This window comes from Capsicum annuum, chromosome 7, assembly GCF_002878395.1.
Source record: "Capsicum annuum cultivar UCD-10X-F1 chromosome 7, UCD10Xv1.1, whole genome shotgun sequence".
NCBI classification, from domain to species: Eukaryota; Viridiplantae; Streptophyta; class Magnoliopsida; order Solanales; family Solanaceae; genus Capsicum; species Capsicum annuum.
This window is the reverse complement of record NC_061117.1, coordinates 205224061-205241554: the sequence shown is the minus strand read 5'-3', so window position 1 is coordinate 205241554 and position 17494 is coordinate 205224061.

The following is a 17494-nucleotide window of genomic DNA, read 5'->3' as shown; positions in this document are numbered from 1 at the left end:
GTCAAACTTTTGCTTTAAATAACAAATCAAATGCCTTATTTAAAAAAAAAAAAAAAGGAAAAAAGATTCGTGGACAAATGACTTATAAGTTTCTTCGTTTGTGATTTAAGGAACATTGTATTTGATGTTTTAATGAACAAAAATAATATAAATGAGTTTTTTCTTTGTTACTTATTTTATTAAAGAACAGAGAATTACATTTTATTTCGAAATGCATAAAAAAAAAAAAGGTTCGCTTTCAAACATTTGGAATTTCAAATTTCAAGCCAATTGGGTAGCTATATTTTGGATGTAATAACTAATACGGATAGATTTGGTGTCATTATGAATTTATGGGATGTCAACATGGGACATGGGGCCACAATAGTCAATTCACAATTATAAAAGAATGGCAAAACCTATATGCAGTCTCCAGTCTCCTTAAGTACGCATCATTTTTCACTTAATCACCTCAAGTAGACATTATTTTATTTTGACACCTCAAGTAGATATAAAGTATATCGCTTTGATACCTTTTGCTGCAATAAATTTATATTGTGTGCGTATATTACACGCGTCTGATGATGTGGAAAGTGACAAATAATATGCCGACACGTGTCATTTTTCTAAAAAATAATTTTTAAATTATTAATTAATTTTTTTAAAAAAAAAATCAACAATCACCCATTTTCCCAATAATTAATTTTAAATAAAAAAATACTCAAATAATTTATAAATAATTAATTTAAATAAAAAGTACCCCCTTCCCCTAACCTACCCAATCCCACCAACTTTTTTCTTCAAACACCCCACCCACCCACCCACTACCCCACCACCCCACCACCATCCCACCCACCCCATCAATCCACCCACCCACCCCCACTCCACAAGTCCACCCATCTCGCCGCCCTTCCCACCCCACCAGTCAATTTTTAATTTTTTAATTGATTTTATTTTATTTTAATTTTTCTTCATGGATTTAGCTTTAGTTTTTAATTTCTTTCATCAATTTTGCTTCGATTTTTAATTTTCCTTCACCAATTTTTCTTGGTTTTTATGTTTCAATTTTAATTTTTTTTATTGATTTTGTTTGAATTAAATTTTTTTTCACTGATTTAGTTTTATTTCTTAAGCATTCTTATTTCTTATAATTAAGCATTCTTATTTCTCGATTTAATCATTCTTGTTTTTTGATTTCTTCTTTCATAAAAGAGTAAGATTCTTGATTTGACCAATTTAGCATAAGGATGTGTTAAGGGAAAAAATGGTGGTAAGTTATTGGATTGAAGAAAGAAGAAGAAGAAGAAAAGTGAAGAAAAATAAAAATTACGAAAATGCCACCCAATCGCGCCTTCAATGCGTGTGTCACACGCACCTTGCCAACTCAGCAAAAAGTGACAAAATGGCACACTTGAAGGCCACTTGAGGTGCCAAAATGGAACAATATCTACTTGAGGTGTCTAAATAAAAGATGGTGCATACTTAATAGATGCGTATGTATTTTGCCTACAAGAATCCACTAAGATTCAAATTTAGTCCTTTGAGAAATCATTTAAAAAAAAAAATCAAATATCAATCAAGAAAATCAAGAAAGAAAATTACTTACTAAGTACTTCAATTCAAATTATCGTCAATAATAATATTCTTCCTAATATGGTCAAAATAAAATAAATCCTCTGATGTATCAATGAAAAGAAGATGAATTGAGATTCCCTTTGTGATCTTATGAAGATTTCATGTATTTTTCAAGACAAATGAGATATTTCATCTATATATATAAAATCATATAAAACCTAAAATATTAATTATACATTAAGAAAAAAGATGACATTTTATTTGTAGTATAGAGCTTTACTAATTAAGGCATGTAAGCCTTATTACGATAATTAATATTCTCGTCCTCCTAATATTATAATTAAATGGTCCCTTAATGCGAGATTAACTCATTCCTTAAAAAGGATTTCGCACAAACAATTATGATACCTTAAAACGCGTAAAGTAGTAGTACAAAATGCACCAATTTTTGTAAACCTTTTTCTTAATATGAGGTATTGACTAGATTACTTCCCCATCTCAAAATAATTATCATCTTTTTTAATTATATACTCCTCAAAAAGCTATTTTTTCCGTTCTAAATTACCTGTCCCAAACTAAAATGACACATTGATTAAAAAAATAATTAATAACATGGCTAGTTTACCATAGTACCCCTATTAAATGATGTTTACATTTTAATTTGAAGAAAAAATAATTAATGCAAAGAGTAAAATATGAAAATAAAAATTGTCTCTTCTCGATCAATGAAAAAAGACAAGTAAACGAGAAATCAAATTAGAAAATTTGAGACGGGTAATTTGAGAGGGAGGAAGTATTAATTAAGAAATTTATTTGATTATCTTGTCTTGTTTATTATAAGATACTATAATTTTTATTTATTGAATAGTTTTTTTTATTTATGTATCATAATATAATTTAGGTATTGGTAGTCTTTAAAATAACTACTACTAAGGATAAAATGAAAATTTAAAAAATAATTTCGTCTTTAACTTCTAAAATGACAAATATTTTGAGAGACAAATATTTTAAGGATTACAAGTATTTTGAGATCAAGAGAATATTATTATGTGAAAGAAATTTTTTCCTCTAACTTTTTAGGAAATTAAATATTTTTACTTTGAACCATCAACATTCGCGCATATTACTTTATGCAATATAAAATTTTCCCTTGTTATTTTCATTTTCACTTATATTTTACATTTCGGTACATTTTAATCATTAATATGTGATATTTATAACCTAGATAGCTACTCTAATTTTATTTCTTAATTTCTTTTATAAAAATTAGTTTCATGCCCTCTATGAACATATGTATTTAAGTAACTTTGATTTCTCAAGATGTACATTCTTTTCTTTGATTAACCACCTTGACCAAACTTAACCATTACAGATCTATTTTATTATTTTACTATAACAATTTGTGCATTATAAAATTCACTCTATATCCATTGACTAATTCGTATATTACTATATTTAAGTAATTAATTTAAAGGACAATGCATTTGGACAATTAGGTATTAAACGTACATCATTTTTTTGTTGAAAAAAGAAATAGAAGAAATAATTGACCAGAGGGAAGTTGTGAATTAGGCAGGAAGTCGGGGGAATTTCACTGCCAAAATACAAGTGATATTTAAATAAGATTTCTACCTTCACTTTGCAGGTTATTATAATATATTATATTCGGAAACAACCTCTCTACCTCTTTAGGGGTAGTGGTATGAACTGTGTACACTCTGCCCTTCCCAGACCCCACGTGGGAATAATGTAAGTGGATCCGACACATTATTCTTTGACTTTACATAGTCAACAGTATAATTCCACTAGAGAGAAGTTCTCTAACGGTATTATGTCTTTATCTTATGTGACGATATTTACCGTTGTACATCATGCTTCATGCCCTACCTATTATCGCTTGGCTATCGCAGCGTATACATACTGGTGCCACTAGTTTGGTCCAATATGAAATATCTTTCAAGAAATTCCGGAGCCATTCTGCTTCTTCACCGGCTTTATCTAATACGATAAATTCTAATTCCATTGTAGAGCAAGCAATACATGTCTGTGTGGATGATTTCCAAGAGACCGCTCCTCCACTGATAGTAAATACATATCCATTCATGGATTTTACTTCATTCGATCTGGTGATCCAATGTGCATCACTATATCCTTCAAGTACCATGGGATATTTATTATAATACAAAGCATAGTCTTGAGTGTATTTATGATACCCCAAAACTCTTTTCATTGCCATTCAATGAGTTTTATTAGGATTACTTATGTATCGACTCAACTTACTAATAACAAATGCTATGTATGGTCGTATACAATTCATGATATACATTAAACATCCCAACACTCTTGCGTACTCCAACTATGAGTCGTTTTCACCTTTATTCTTTTGAATTGCAAAGCTCACGTCCAATGAAGTCTTGACAATACCAAATTCCAAATACTATTTGTCAAGTACCTTTTTAATGTAATGAGACTGTGACTAAGCCAAGCCTTGGGGATTTCTATGGATTTTTATTCCTAAGATCACATCCGCAACTCCAAGGTCTTTCATATTAAACTTGCTCTCGAGCATTCAATTCTTAACATTTATGTCAGAAATGTCTCTACTGATGATCAGCATATCATCAACATACAAACAAATAATGACTTGATGATTTGGAGTGTCTTTGATGTAAACACATTTTTACATTCATTTATCTTGAATTCGTTTGCCAACATGGTTTGGTCAAACTTCACATGCCATTATTTAAGTTCTTGTTTTAGTCCATAAAGTGACTTAACAAGTTTACACACCTTTTTTTTTTCTGGAACCACAAAACCCTCAGGTTGTTCCATGTAAATTTCTTCCTCTAATTCTCCATTAAGGAATGTTGTTTTCACATTCATTTGATAGATTTCAAGACCATATACCGCCACCAAGGCAACTAACATCCAAATTGATGTTATCCTTGTTACAGACGAGTATGTATCAAAGTAATCAAGGCCTTTCTTTTTGTTTAAAGCCTTTTACAACAAGTCTTGCCTTGTGTTTGTCAATAGTATCAACAGCTTTCATTTTTCTTTTGAAGATCCATTTAGAACCTAACGGTTTATTTCCTAGAGAAAGATCAACCAACTCCCACGTATGGTTGCTTAAGATGAAATCAATCTCACTATTGACTGCCTCTTTCCAAAAGGATGAGTCTGACGACTATATCGCTTTCTTAAACGTTTGAAGCTCATTTTCTAAGAGAAATATTACAAAATTCGATCCAAATGAAGTTGGCTTTCTTTGACGTATACTACGTCTTGGATTATCATCATTATGTACATCCTCACTTGGTTCATCTTGAGGTCATTTAGACCCCCACTGGACTGTTGTCTAGTTTTACATGGATAAATGTGTTCAAAGAATTCAACATTATCTGATTTAATTACCGTATTTTTATTGATATTCGGATGTTCGGATTTATGAACCAAAAATCGACATGTTTTACTACTTTTAGCATATTCTATGAACATGCAGTCCACCATCTTAGGTCCTATCCATACTCTTTTAGGCATAGGAACTTGAACCTTCGCTAGACACCCCCATATTTTGAAATATTTCAAGTTGAGTTTCCTTCCTTTTCATTTTTCATATGGAATTAATTGTGTCTTATTATGGGGAACTCTATTAAGTATTCGGTTAGCTGTAAGGACAACTTCCCCCTACGAGTTTTGAGGTAAACCTGAACTTATTAGTAAGGCATTCATCATTTTCTTCAAGGTTCGATTTTTTCCTTTTCGCAATACCATTAGACTGAGGTGAATAAGAGATCGTAGTTTGATGGACAATTTCATTCTCTACACATATTTGCGCACAGGGAGATTCATATTCTCCGCCCTTATCACTTCTTATCATTTTGATCTTTTTCTTTTCAACTGCTATTTTATATTGCCTAAACGCATCTATTGCTTCATCCTTACTGTTTAGCAAATAGACATAATAATATCTAGTGCAATCCTCAATAAAAGTTATAAAATACTTTTTCCCACAACGAGATGATGTTGACTTCATATCACAAATGTCTGTGTGGATTAAGTCTAAGGGATTTGAACTCCTTTCAATGGACTTATACGAATGTTAGCATACTTTGATTCCACACACATTTGACATTTTGATTTATTGTACTCAAAGTTTGGCAAAACTTTTAACTCAGTCAGTTTTTTGCAAGGTTTTGTAGTTGACATGTCCTAACAACTATGCCGCAAATCGTTTGACTTTAGCAAGTAAAAAGAAGCCTCAACTTTCATCATTTCAATAACCATTACATAAAGTTTGAAAAGGCCCTCATTGAGGTAGCCCTTTCCTACATATATTTCATTCTTGCTTATTACAACTTTCTCCAAAACAAACACACACTTAAACCCATTTTTAATGAGAAATATTGTCGACACTAAGTTTTTTATAATAGTAAGAACATGGAGAACATTGTTGAGAGTCAACACCTTGCCAGAAGTCACTTTTAGGAACATCTTCCCACTTCCTTCAACCTTGATTGTTGTATTATTTTCTACTTGAGCCGAAGCGAATAACGAAAATAACTCTTTGTTGACACAAACATGGAGAGTGGCACCAGAATCCATCCACCACTCGCAAGGATTACCCACCAAGTTGCATTCTGAAAACATAGCACACAGATCATCACATTCTTTGTTGGACTCAATTATATTTGCTTGGTTCTTTTTCTTGCCTTTCTTAGGGGCACGACAATCCTTGAACTTATGGCCAATCTTGCCATAGTTGAAGCACTTTCCCTTGAATTTCTTCTTGGTTTGATGACTTTCTTGTTCAACTTTCTTCCTTTTCTTAGAATTGTTTTGGTCATCTTCTACAATATGTGCTCCATTAATTGTAGAATTTCTTTTTGACCTTCTCTCGACAACCTTATTATCTTCTTCAATTCGTAGTCAGACAATAAGATCTTCGACAGTCATCTTCTTGCATTTGTGTATCAAGTAGTTTTCGAAGTCTTTCCACATAGGTGGTAGCTTTTCAATGATTGCTGCTACTTGAAATGCATCATTCAGTATCAAACCTACAAAACAGTTTATGTTAGTACTAAGAACATTTTCAATTTGTTCAACTAAGGTATTTTTTAAAAATATACCTTCTGCTAGGAGATCGTGAATGATTTCTTGCAATTTCTGCACTTGAGAGACAACCGATTTTCTATCTATCATTTTAAAGTCCAAGAACCTTGGAACAAAGAATTTCTTAATTTCCGCATCCTCTATCTTGTATTTTCGTTGTAGTGCCCCCCACAATTCCTTTGATGTCTTAGTTTCACTGTAAATATTGTAGAGGTTGTCTTGGACACCACTCAATATATAATTCCTGCAAAGGAAGTCCGAGTGTTTTCAAGCTTCTACAATCATGAAATACTCTTTGTCCGAGGTTCCCTCAGGCACCTCAGGAGCATCCTCACTGGTGAACCTTTGAAGGCATAAAGTGGTGAGGTTAAAAAACATCTTTTGCTGCCATGCTTAAAGTCAATGCCCGTAATTTTTTTGGGCTTCTCCGCAGGTGCCATTGGTTGCAGAGCATTTGCTCGACTTGTTGAAGCAATGCTAGTTGCCCCCACAGTCGTAGCGGCATCTTGCATTTGACTTTCGTTAGTCATTTTTCATGTCACCACAAGACAATGAAATTTAGTATTTTTAGAATAATACTTATAAAGTTAAGCAACTTTAAACTCTTCTTCTTGTTTCTAGTTAACGAGGAAGTTTTTATGACTTTCAATCGTCAATCGAATGATCTTTAACTTGTCATGAAGATTTTATGTATTCGAATCACTAGTTAAGTTCAAACGGAGTAGAAAGTTTAAAGATTTAATCTCCAAAAACAAGCAATACAGATTTTGTAAGGTTTATTCTTTAAGATTGTTATTTTTCGGGTACACAAAATCTGTATTTTTGCAATACTACTTCAACACAAGTTCAAGAACAAATCAAGAACACTTATGAAGTTGTCCAACACCTTTAACACAAGATCAAAATGATCTTTCAAAGAAGTATAATTTTAGTTTCTTAAAGAAAAATAGATGAAGCATAAAAAAGCCAAGTCCTCCGAATTCACGGAGTGTCCTTAAGGAAATAATTCTCCTCAAGTACCCGAGGTTGCGGAATTTTCCTCTCAGGATAAAATGACTTCACAACCAGAATGTAGCGGTACCTCAAACTTTCTGATTTTCTTCGAACTCACTCAACGGAAGATGATCAGACGAGTTTTTAGAAGCAAGAGAATATTTTTCTTATGCAGAAATTTTTCATTCTAAGCCTGTGAAAAAAATGCAGTTTATATAGCTATAAAGTGCTCCTTCCAAAAGGTGGCAATGGTTCATCTGAAAAGGTGTATCCTTTGAAAGAGTCATGTCTATTCATTCGAGACATTGTATCTTTTTTTCTGAACAGATACAACTATCCGAACAGTCACTCATTTTCCAAAACAATGTGTCTTTTCCTCAAAGGGTTGTGTCATTCATTTTCCATTCACACCAATTGAACCCAACATCTATTACTCCCTTTATTTTATTTTAGTTGAACATATTTTATTTTATACGATAATTAAAAAATAATAAATTAAATTATTTTACCTTTTATTCATTAATGATACTCATTGAATATCGAAATAGAAATTAGAATTATAAATATTTATTTTTAGTAAGATAATCAACTAAAATAAACTAGGAGAGAGAGTAAAAATAAACCTAATAAAGGGAACACGATTTCTTAAGAGGTGGAAAAAATATCAATAATATTTTGTGAAGTACTAGGTCCATTGAAAAGTGCAAGTGATTAAAGTAGATTGTATTAATCCCTTGTTTTAAGGCGTCGATTGAATTAATCCCTTGTTTTAAAACTTGCTAACTCTTTAACTCTAATTTAAAAAGGCTTAAACACATTTCAGGTCTCTAAATTTTTATTTTTATATTTAAAGTGGGTGCTGTTTATTTAAATACCTAAATCAACCTCTTCCCCCTAGTTGTGTCATTTTGACACTTTTCATTGATATGGCTTGGGGAGTATAACAAACTCAAAATTGAGAGCGTGAAGTTTCTTATTTTGCCGAAAAAATCCAAAAAATTATATTTCTTTTCATTTTTTTCATTATCATTGTTTTCACCCACATCATGAATCCACCACTGGTATGTCATCACCATCGCCCTAGATTTCAAATTCAAGGAGTTTTGGGAATAATTTGATAGGACTTTATTGAAATTCACTCTCCCTTTATCATGATCAATAACTTTGAATTGCTTAACAGGGTTTACATTCACCTGATCTAAAATTTAAGCTTTAAATTCGAGATTTACATTACTCTCCGACCACTTCATCATTTATATGTTCTTTAAGCTTTAAATTAGAGATGTTAGGTATTTCCATTGATGAGCTTTTGATTTAAAGACATTATCATCATCCTTGGACTTCAATGGGCTTTGGCAGTTTTGAAATTTTCCCATCGAAATTTTAACTCCAGTCAAGTTTTATTATGACTTATAATCCTAATTTTCAAATTTGAATTGGTGGACTTTTTAATTAATTGGAGCTTTTAATATCTAAAGATTCTTTTCTTCTCCAGGAATCATTTGGCACTGATTTTGCTAAGAAATTTCGGTTATTAGCTTTGCCAAAATTATTTTCATTTGGTTAAATTAGCATAAATGAAAGAAAAAAGAAAACCAAAAAACTGAGGGGTATGTCGGAGGGATGCCGCCGAAAATTAGAAAAGAAAGGAGGAAAAGTGTAGGAATGGGGTGGGGTTAGATATAATTGGGTTTTTATCTTTTTTTTGTTTTAGAAAAAAAATAATTTATTTTTAAATTATTATTTACATGAAAATGTCATATGCCTTTTTTTTAACTAATTGTTATGCCATGTCATCAACGTAATACACATATTTTGTAATGTTAAAAAATAGTTGAAATTTTGAAAAAACTTCTGTATTGTTATAAAATATAAAAGAATAAAGAAGAAGGGTAGAGGGAATAGAGAGTAATTCTTATTTCTCTTGAGGGATAAATTACAATGAGGGAAAACCTTTTTATTTATAGAGGAAAACTAACCTTGGGGTTTGTAACTTTTTAATAAATAGACATACACAATATATGATAAAACAGGTATTTACTATATATGGTAAAGTAGACATTCACTATATATGGTAAATTTATAACACTCCACTTGAATGCCTAATTGATAGATAATATGCATATATGCTGCCTCATTAAAAACCTTACAAGGAAAATCCAGTGAGATAAAACCTCGTAAGAAAAAAAGAGTACAACATATATTAACTCCCCCTAATGAGAACATTCTTGAACCTTTTCATTCCGATCTTGTGCACCATCTTCTTGAAAGTTGCAGTTGGAAGAGACTTGGTGAATAAATCAGTCACATTGTCACTTGAACGAATTTTTGCACATTAATATCATCATTCTTTTGGAGCTCGTGTGTATATAAAAGTTTTGAGAAAATGTGCTTCGTTCTATCTCCTTTTATGAATCCTCCTCCCCTAAGTTGTGCTATGCATACTGCATTATCTTCATATAAAATCGTGGGTACTTTGTCACATTCAAATCACATTTTTCTCAAATGAGATGTATTATGGACCTCAACCATGCACATTTTCGACTTGCTTCATGAATAGCTATAATCTCAGCATGATTCGATGAAGTGGCTACGATACACTGCTTTGTAGATCTCCAAGATATGGCAGTACCCCACATATGAACACATAACATGTTTGAGACTGAGCTTTAAGCGGGTCAGATAAGTACCCAGCATCAGCATAACCAACAAGATTAGGACTGCAATCTTTAGAATAAAATAAACCCATATCGGTAGTCCCTTTTAGATACCGTAATATATGTTTGATTCCATTCCAATGTCTCCTAGTAGGAGCAGAACTATACCTTGCTAACAAATTAACTGAAAAGGCTATATTAGGCTTTGTAGTATTTGCAAGATACATTAGTGCATCAATTGCACTAAGATATGGTATTTCAGGACCAAGGAGTTCCTCATTCTTTTCTTGATGTCGGAATGGATCCTTATTCACATCAAGTGATCGAACAAACATCGGAGTACTTAATGGATGTGCTCCATCCATATAGAATCTTGTCATCACCTATTTTGTGTAGGCAGATTGATGGACAAAGATACCGTTTGTCAAATGCTCAGTTTGCAAACCAAGGCATAATTTTATCTTTTCGAGATCTTTCATCTCAAATTCTTTCTTTAGGTAATCAATTATTGTTTGAAGCTCGATTGGAGTTCCAATAAGGTTTATGTCATTGACATAGACAACAAATATAACAAACTCTGATGTTATTTTCTTTATAAAAATACATGGGAAAATTTCATCATTCGTATAACCTTCCTTAGATATATATTCACTAAGATGGTTATACCACATGCGTCCAGATTGCTTCAAACCATACAGTGATCTTTGTAATCTAATGAAATACATTTTTTGAGGTTTTGAACTATATGATTTTGGCATTTTAAATTATTCAAGAATTTCATGTATATCTCATTATCAAGTGATCCATATAGATGGACTGTTATCACATCCATCAAATGCATTTCAAGTGTCTCATGGATAGTGAAACTAATAAGATAGCCTAATATTATTGCGTCCATAACTAGTGAATATGTCTCGTCATAATCGACATCAGGTCGTTGTGAAAAACTTTGTGCAACAAGGTGTACCTTATACCTTTTTATTTTATTTTTCTTATTTTTTTTTTGCACAAAGACTCATTTATAGCCAACATGCTTAACACTGTTAGGTGTTTGACCTATAGGTCCAAAAACTTCACGTTTGACAAGTGAATTCAATTTAGATTGAATTTCTTCTTGCCATTTTGGCCAGTCATTTATTTGTCAACATTTTGTGACAAATCGAGGTTCAAGATCCTCACTATCTTGCATGATTTTTATTGCGATATTATATGCAAAGACATAATCCATTACTATTTCATATCGATTCAAATTAGTTCCAACATCACTTGAATTTATGGATAGTTCCTAATTTTCTTGAGTCTCAGGCTCATTAATTCCTTCAGGAATATTCACATTGCTCAAATTTTGAACTTTCATATGAGGATTTTTCGTAGTGTCATCTTGACCATTTTTTATTCCTTTTCTAGGATTTCGATCCTTAGAACCTAATGGTCTACCACGCTTCAAGCGTGCTTTAGATTCATTAGCTATGACACTAGTAGATGGTCCATTAGGGACATCAGTTCAAAATGGGACATTCTCTGCAGGAATATGTGATTTGGTGAGCCTTTTCAAATCTGTAAATGAGTCTGACATTTGATTTGCAATTTTCGGCAGATGAATAATATTTTGTACTTCTTGCTCACAAATAGAGGCACGTGGATCAAGATGAGACAGTGATGGATTTTTTCACAAAATTTCTCTTTTGATGTCACTATCTTCTCCCCTTAATTTTGGGAAAACTATCTCATCAAATCGACAATCAACAAATCAAGCAGTGAACATATCTCCCGTTAATGGTTCAAGATAGCGAATAATGGAGGGTGATTCAAACCCAACATAAATTCCTAACCTTCTTTGGGGGCCCATCTTGGTGCGGTTTGATGGTGCTATAGGTTCATATACACTGCACCCAAAAATTCTCAGATGAGATATATTAGGCTCTTGACCCAAAACTAATTACAACGGAGAAAATTTATGATAATTTGTCATTCTAAGACTAACAAGTGATGTAGCATGCAAAGTTGCATGACCCTAAACAGAAATGGGCAACTTAGTTTTCATAAGCAATGGTCTTGCTATCAACTACAGACGTTTAAATAATGATTCAGCAAGACTATTTTGAGTTTGGACATGGGGTACAAGATGCTCCACTCTTATCCCAATCGATAAGTAATAGTCATTAAATGCTTGGGATGAAAATTCTGCAGTATTATCAAGAAGAATAGACTTAATTTGATTATCAAGAAACTGTGCCCGTAATTATATTATTTGTGCCAATAATTTTGTAAATGTCAAGTTGTGAGATGACAATAGGCACACATGAGACCATCTAGACGACGTATCTATTAGGACCATAAAGTATCTAAACGACCCACTAGGTGGGTGATGGGTCCACAAATATCCCCATGTATGCATTCCAAGAACGTGGGAGACTCAATCCCAACTTTTGTTAGTGATGGCCTCACAATTAGCTTGCCTTGATAACTAGCATTACATGAAAATTCACCATTTGAAAGAACCTTCAAGTTCTTTAATGAATGCCCATTTGAATTTTCTATGATTTGTCTCATCATTATAGATCTAGGATGTCTCAGACGATCATGCCAAAGTACGAAAGTATTGGAATTAGTGAACTTCTGGTTTACTATAGAATGTGCCTCAATTGCACAAATCTTAGTCCAGTACAAGCCAGAAGATAAAGCAGGGGACTTTTCTATAACACATGTCTGCCCAGAGACATTTTTTATGATACCAAGATATTCAAGATTCATCTCATCAATTGTCTTGATATGATAACCATTTTCACAGATATCTTTAAAACCCATCAAGTTTCTCTGAGACTTAGGAGAAAACATAACATTATATATGATGAGTTTAGTTTCCTTGGGCAAGATTATAATGGCTTTTCCGAAGCCTTAATCAAATTAGCACTACCAGAAATTATAGTAACATTAATCTTGCTCATACTTAGATTTGAGAAATATTTATCGTCTTTGAATATCGTATGTGTAGCGTCAGAATCAATCAAATAAATATCTTCACAATTGGACAACTTACTTTGAAAATTATCCAGATCTTAGCCTTAGCCTTCAAATTTGAGACGGTAGAGTCTCGTACTGATAACGTGTTATAAAATATAAAAGAATAAAGAAGAAGAGTAGAGAGAATAGAGGGTAATTCTTATTTCTTTTGAGGGGTGAATTACAATAAGGGAAAACCTCTTTATTTATAAGGGAAAACTAACATTGGGGTTTGTAACTTTTTATATAAATAGATATACACAATATATGGTAAAGTAGATATTCACTATATATAGTAAACTAGACATTCACTATATATGTTACATTTATAACATGTATGTATTTTTAATTTGAGACAATGACTTGTATCAATTGAACATTCAAGTGTTCCTATAAAATACTTTTCGATTCAAATTTTTAAAAAACTTTTATGTATCTATAATCTATAATCTATAATCTATAATATATTAAAAGTGTGAAGCCCTTTAGAAAAGTGATTTGAACTTTCTACCCTTCATTAAAAGACCATCCTTTAGACAAAACTGTCTTTTCACTATTTTCTTCAATTTATTATTTAATTATGTTTATTATATTAACTAGACCCCTAAAATATATGAGACTCCTAAAATATATGGAAACTTTTGATTTTAAATAGATTGTCTTCTCTCCATTTTTTTTCTAACTTTTCAATGCTTTCACATAAATACCATAAATCTTTTTACCTACACCACCATAATCACTTCATTATATGTAAACCCCCTAACCAATTCCTCTCTTACCCCATTAATGAAAAAAGGGTACCAAAATATTGTGTTTTGTTTCTGTTAAATTATCAAATTTAATATATTTTTTTACTGATCAATTAAAAGAATACTTTTAAAATAATATAGAAAAATACTCCTAAAATAAGATTTTATTAAGGAAATACTTCTATAAATATTGAGATGCACGTTAAACTAGAGAAGAAATCAATTTAGTTGTTGAAAAAATATGATTGATGCTCATCTAACTTGATTCGGTTGAATGTCTAGATTGGATGATGCTTAATTTTCTAATCCTTAAGTTCTTCACTATTTTTGACAATATAACAGAATTCAAAGTGTGTGTATATATAAATCTTCTTTGTTTTCATTCAAGTTATTCTTTAGGGTCAAAATTTTGCTCAGACAAGAATTATTTTCATCAAAACTGAAGCTCTGTGATCACTATTGTATTATTTTATTGTAGTTTGCCGGTGTGATCACTATTGTATTATTTGATTGTAGTTTACAGGTGGTAGATGAATTTACAGGTGGTAGATGAATATCGGTTGGCTTTGAGAAATTTTTTAGATAAAGGTTAGATTTAATTGTATTGTATTTAAATCTCTGTTTTGATAATTTTTTTGTGTAAAGGTTAAGTTTAGTTGTAATATTTTGATATCTCTATTATCATATTATTTTGTTATAGTTTACAGGTGGTAGATGAGTGTTAGACGACTTTGAGAAAATTTTTGTGTAAAGATTAGATTTAATTATATTGTTTTGATATCTCTATCATCGTGTTGTTTTGTTGCAGTTTACAGGTGGTAGATGAATGTTGATCGGCTTTGATAATTTTTTTTGGTAAAGGTTAGGTTTAATTAAATAAATTCTCCAAAAGATGTTGAATTTAATTATTGTGTTCATCTTTATTATTTAAACAAATATCCTATTTAGTGTAACGTTATCTCTATTAGTTTGTTATTTTGTGGTAATTTACAGTTCGTAGATGAATCTCGATCGGCTTTGAGAAATTTTTGTGTGTAAAATTTAAGTTTAATTGTATTGTTTTGATAGCTCTTTTATCGTATTATTTTGTTTCAGTTTACAGGTGATAGATAAATGTTGGTCGGCATTGAGGAATTTTTTTTTGTAAATATTAGGTTTAATTGTATTATTTTGACATCTCTATTATCGTATTATTTTGTTATTGTTTACAGGTGGTAGATGAGTGTCGGATGATTAAAAATATTTTTGGTAAAGGTTAAGTTTAATAAATAAATTCTCCAATCTTTACATATACTAACTTTATCTTTCAAGTTTCGTAATATATCCTAAGTTACCAAAAAAAAAAAGATATTAAATTTAATTATCATATTCATCTTTATTATTTAAATAAATATCTTATTTAGTGTAACGTTTGAATTCATTAAAGTGAGGTACACGCGCAAGACGCATACACCTAAACTAGTATTTTTAAGTGTCTATTAAGTAGTTAACCACATATAATATATCTTATTTAATTATGAGGGGAAAAAATGCAAAATAGGCCAATTAATTGGGAGATGCATAGCAACATTTTGCTAATTACCTGAAATAGCAATATATCTATACACACAAACACTATCTGTCACAGCCTAAATTCAAGACTATGATGACACCTATTCTACCCTTCGTGATATGTAAGCCAAGAACTCATTTCTAAAAACAACATCCTAAATTTGTAAAAGCGGAAGAAAATAAGAACATAACAAATTTCGAATAATCTCATAACTTGATTAATAGGCTGGTAAAATTAATACATAGATAATCCAGGTCTAGAAGTCACTAATACAAGCCACTAAATACAAAACCAAAAGAAAGTTTGAGTGTTTCAAAATATAAAAAAAAAGCATAAAGATAAGACTGAAGGAGATTTCAGTAGTCTCTAAGGCCGATAGCCGCAGCTACCTCAAATCTCCAATGATGCTAACAAGGAAGAAACCACAGGAATCAATGCACGGAGGTCGTCGAATCTATACCTGCACGTAAGGTGTAGGAAAGGTAAGGGTGAATACGGAACCACGTGTACTCAACAAGTATCGTCGATCGATTCTAATTCAAAGTAGTGACGAGAAACACCACATCAACCATCACCTGCACATCATCCACATATTTATTGGGATCGGAGTGCATACCTACACAATACACACATATCTATACACACACATACATACATTCATACATACATATATGTATGTATTTGATTCCCAAGACAACATCAAAACAAGTACACTAGTTACCTTAAATTTCAACTTTCTTAAATCAAAATATTGCTATTTAATTACTATTTTAATTAATTTATTTAAAATATTATTATATAGTTTAATTAAATGTTTAATTATATTATGCTCTATACTTTTTCCTTTAATAATTATATGCGCATCAGCCTCAACATAGAGATTTTTCTAAGCCCAAAACATTAACACAGTAAGAAAATAATAAATGGTATAGTAATATTACCATATTATTTTTATTAATTGATATTTAATAATAGATATTGAAAAATAAATTGAAGAATAAATAATTAATGTAAAGGATAAAACATGGCAAAAAAACTTATCTTTTCTTGATTTGTTAAAAATAAGAATTAAATTAAAAAATAATGACAAGTAAAAGTGAATGGAGAAAGTTTTTTTTCTCCTCTTTATTCTCTTACTATTTTTCTAGTATTATAGAATCTTGAATTACTTTTCTTCGAAAAAAAAAAAGAAAAAAGCTGAAAACAATAAATTAGGTAATTCCAAGGAAATTGCTATTTTTAGTTTAAAGTTGTCTGCAAAAAGAAAAGCACAAAAAAACAGAAGGAAAAAAACAGTGGATCTTCTTATCTGAATCCCGTTATCGCATTAGAATATTTATGAATCGTTAGGAATATAAATAATAGCGGAATCAGAATTTTTACTGAGAATTTTCAAAATATACAGAAGTAAATTTACAAAGAAATTAAAAGATATTAATATATAATATATATATACATTAAAAAATATTTACCTAATTGAAAAATGTAATTTTTCGAAAGGATGTGTCGATTGATACCTCCAAGCACATATTTTTTTCGGTCTCAAATTAGTTGGTATTTTACTAAAAGAAATTTATCTAAATATAATTGACATGTTTAAAAGATCAAAAGATAATTTTTTTTTTCAATTATATCCTTAATATTAATTGTTGTAGATATAATTTTTAGTGGAAAAACGTTTAAAACCAATATAAGATTTTCCTGCATGGATGAGTCCGATATAAATACAGTTACACAATGCAGGAAATTAAAACTTCAAGAAGACAAACTTAGGTTATCTGTTTTCAAATAATAAAATAAATACTTTGCAGTTGTGTTGACGAGCAGCACATGCCACATGCTACCCTGCTATTCAAAATATTCAATTAATATAC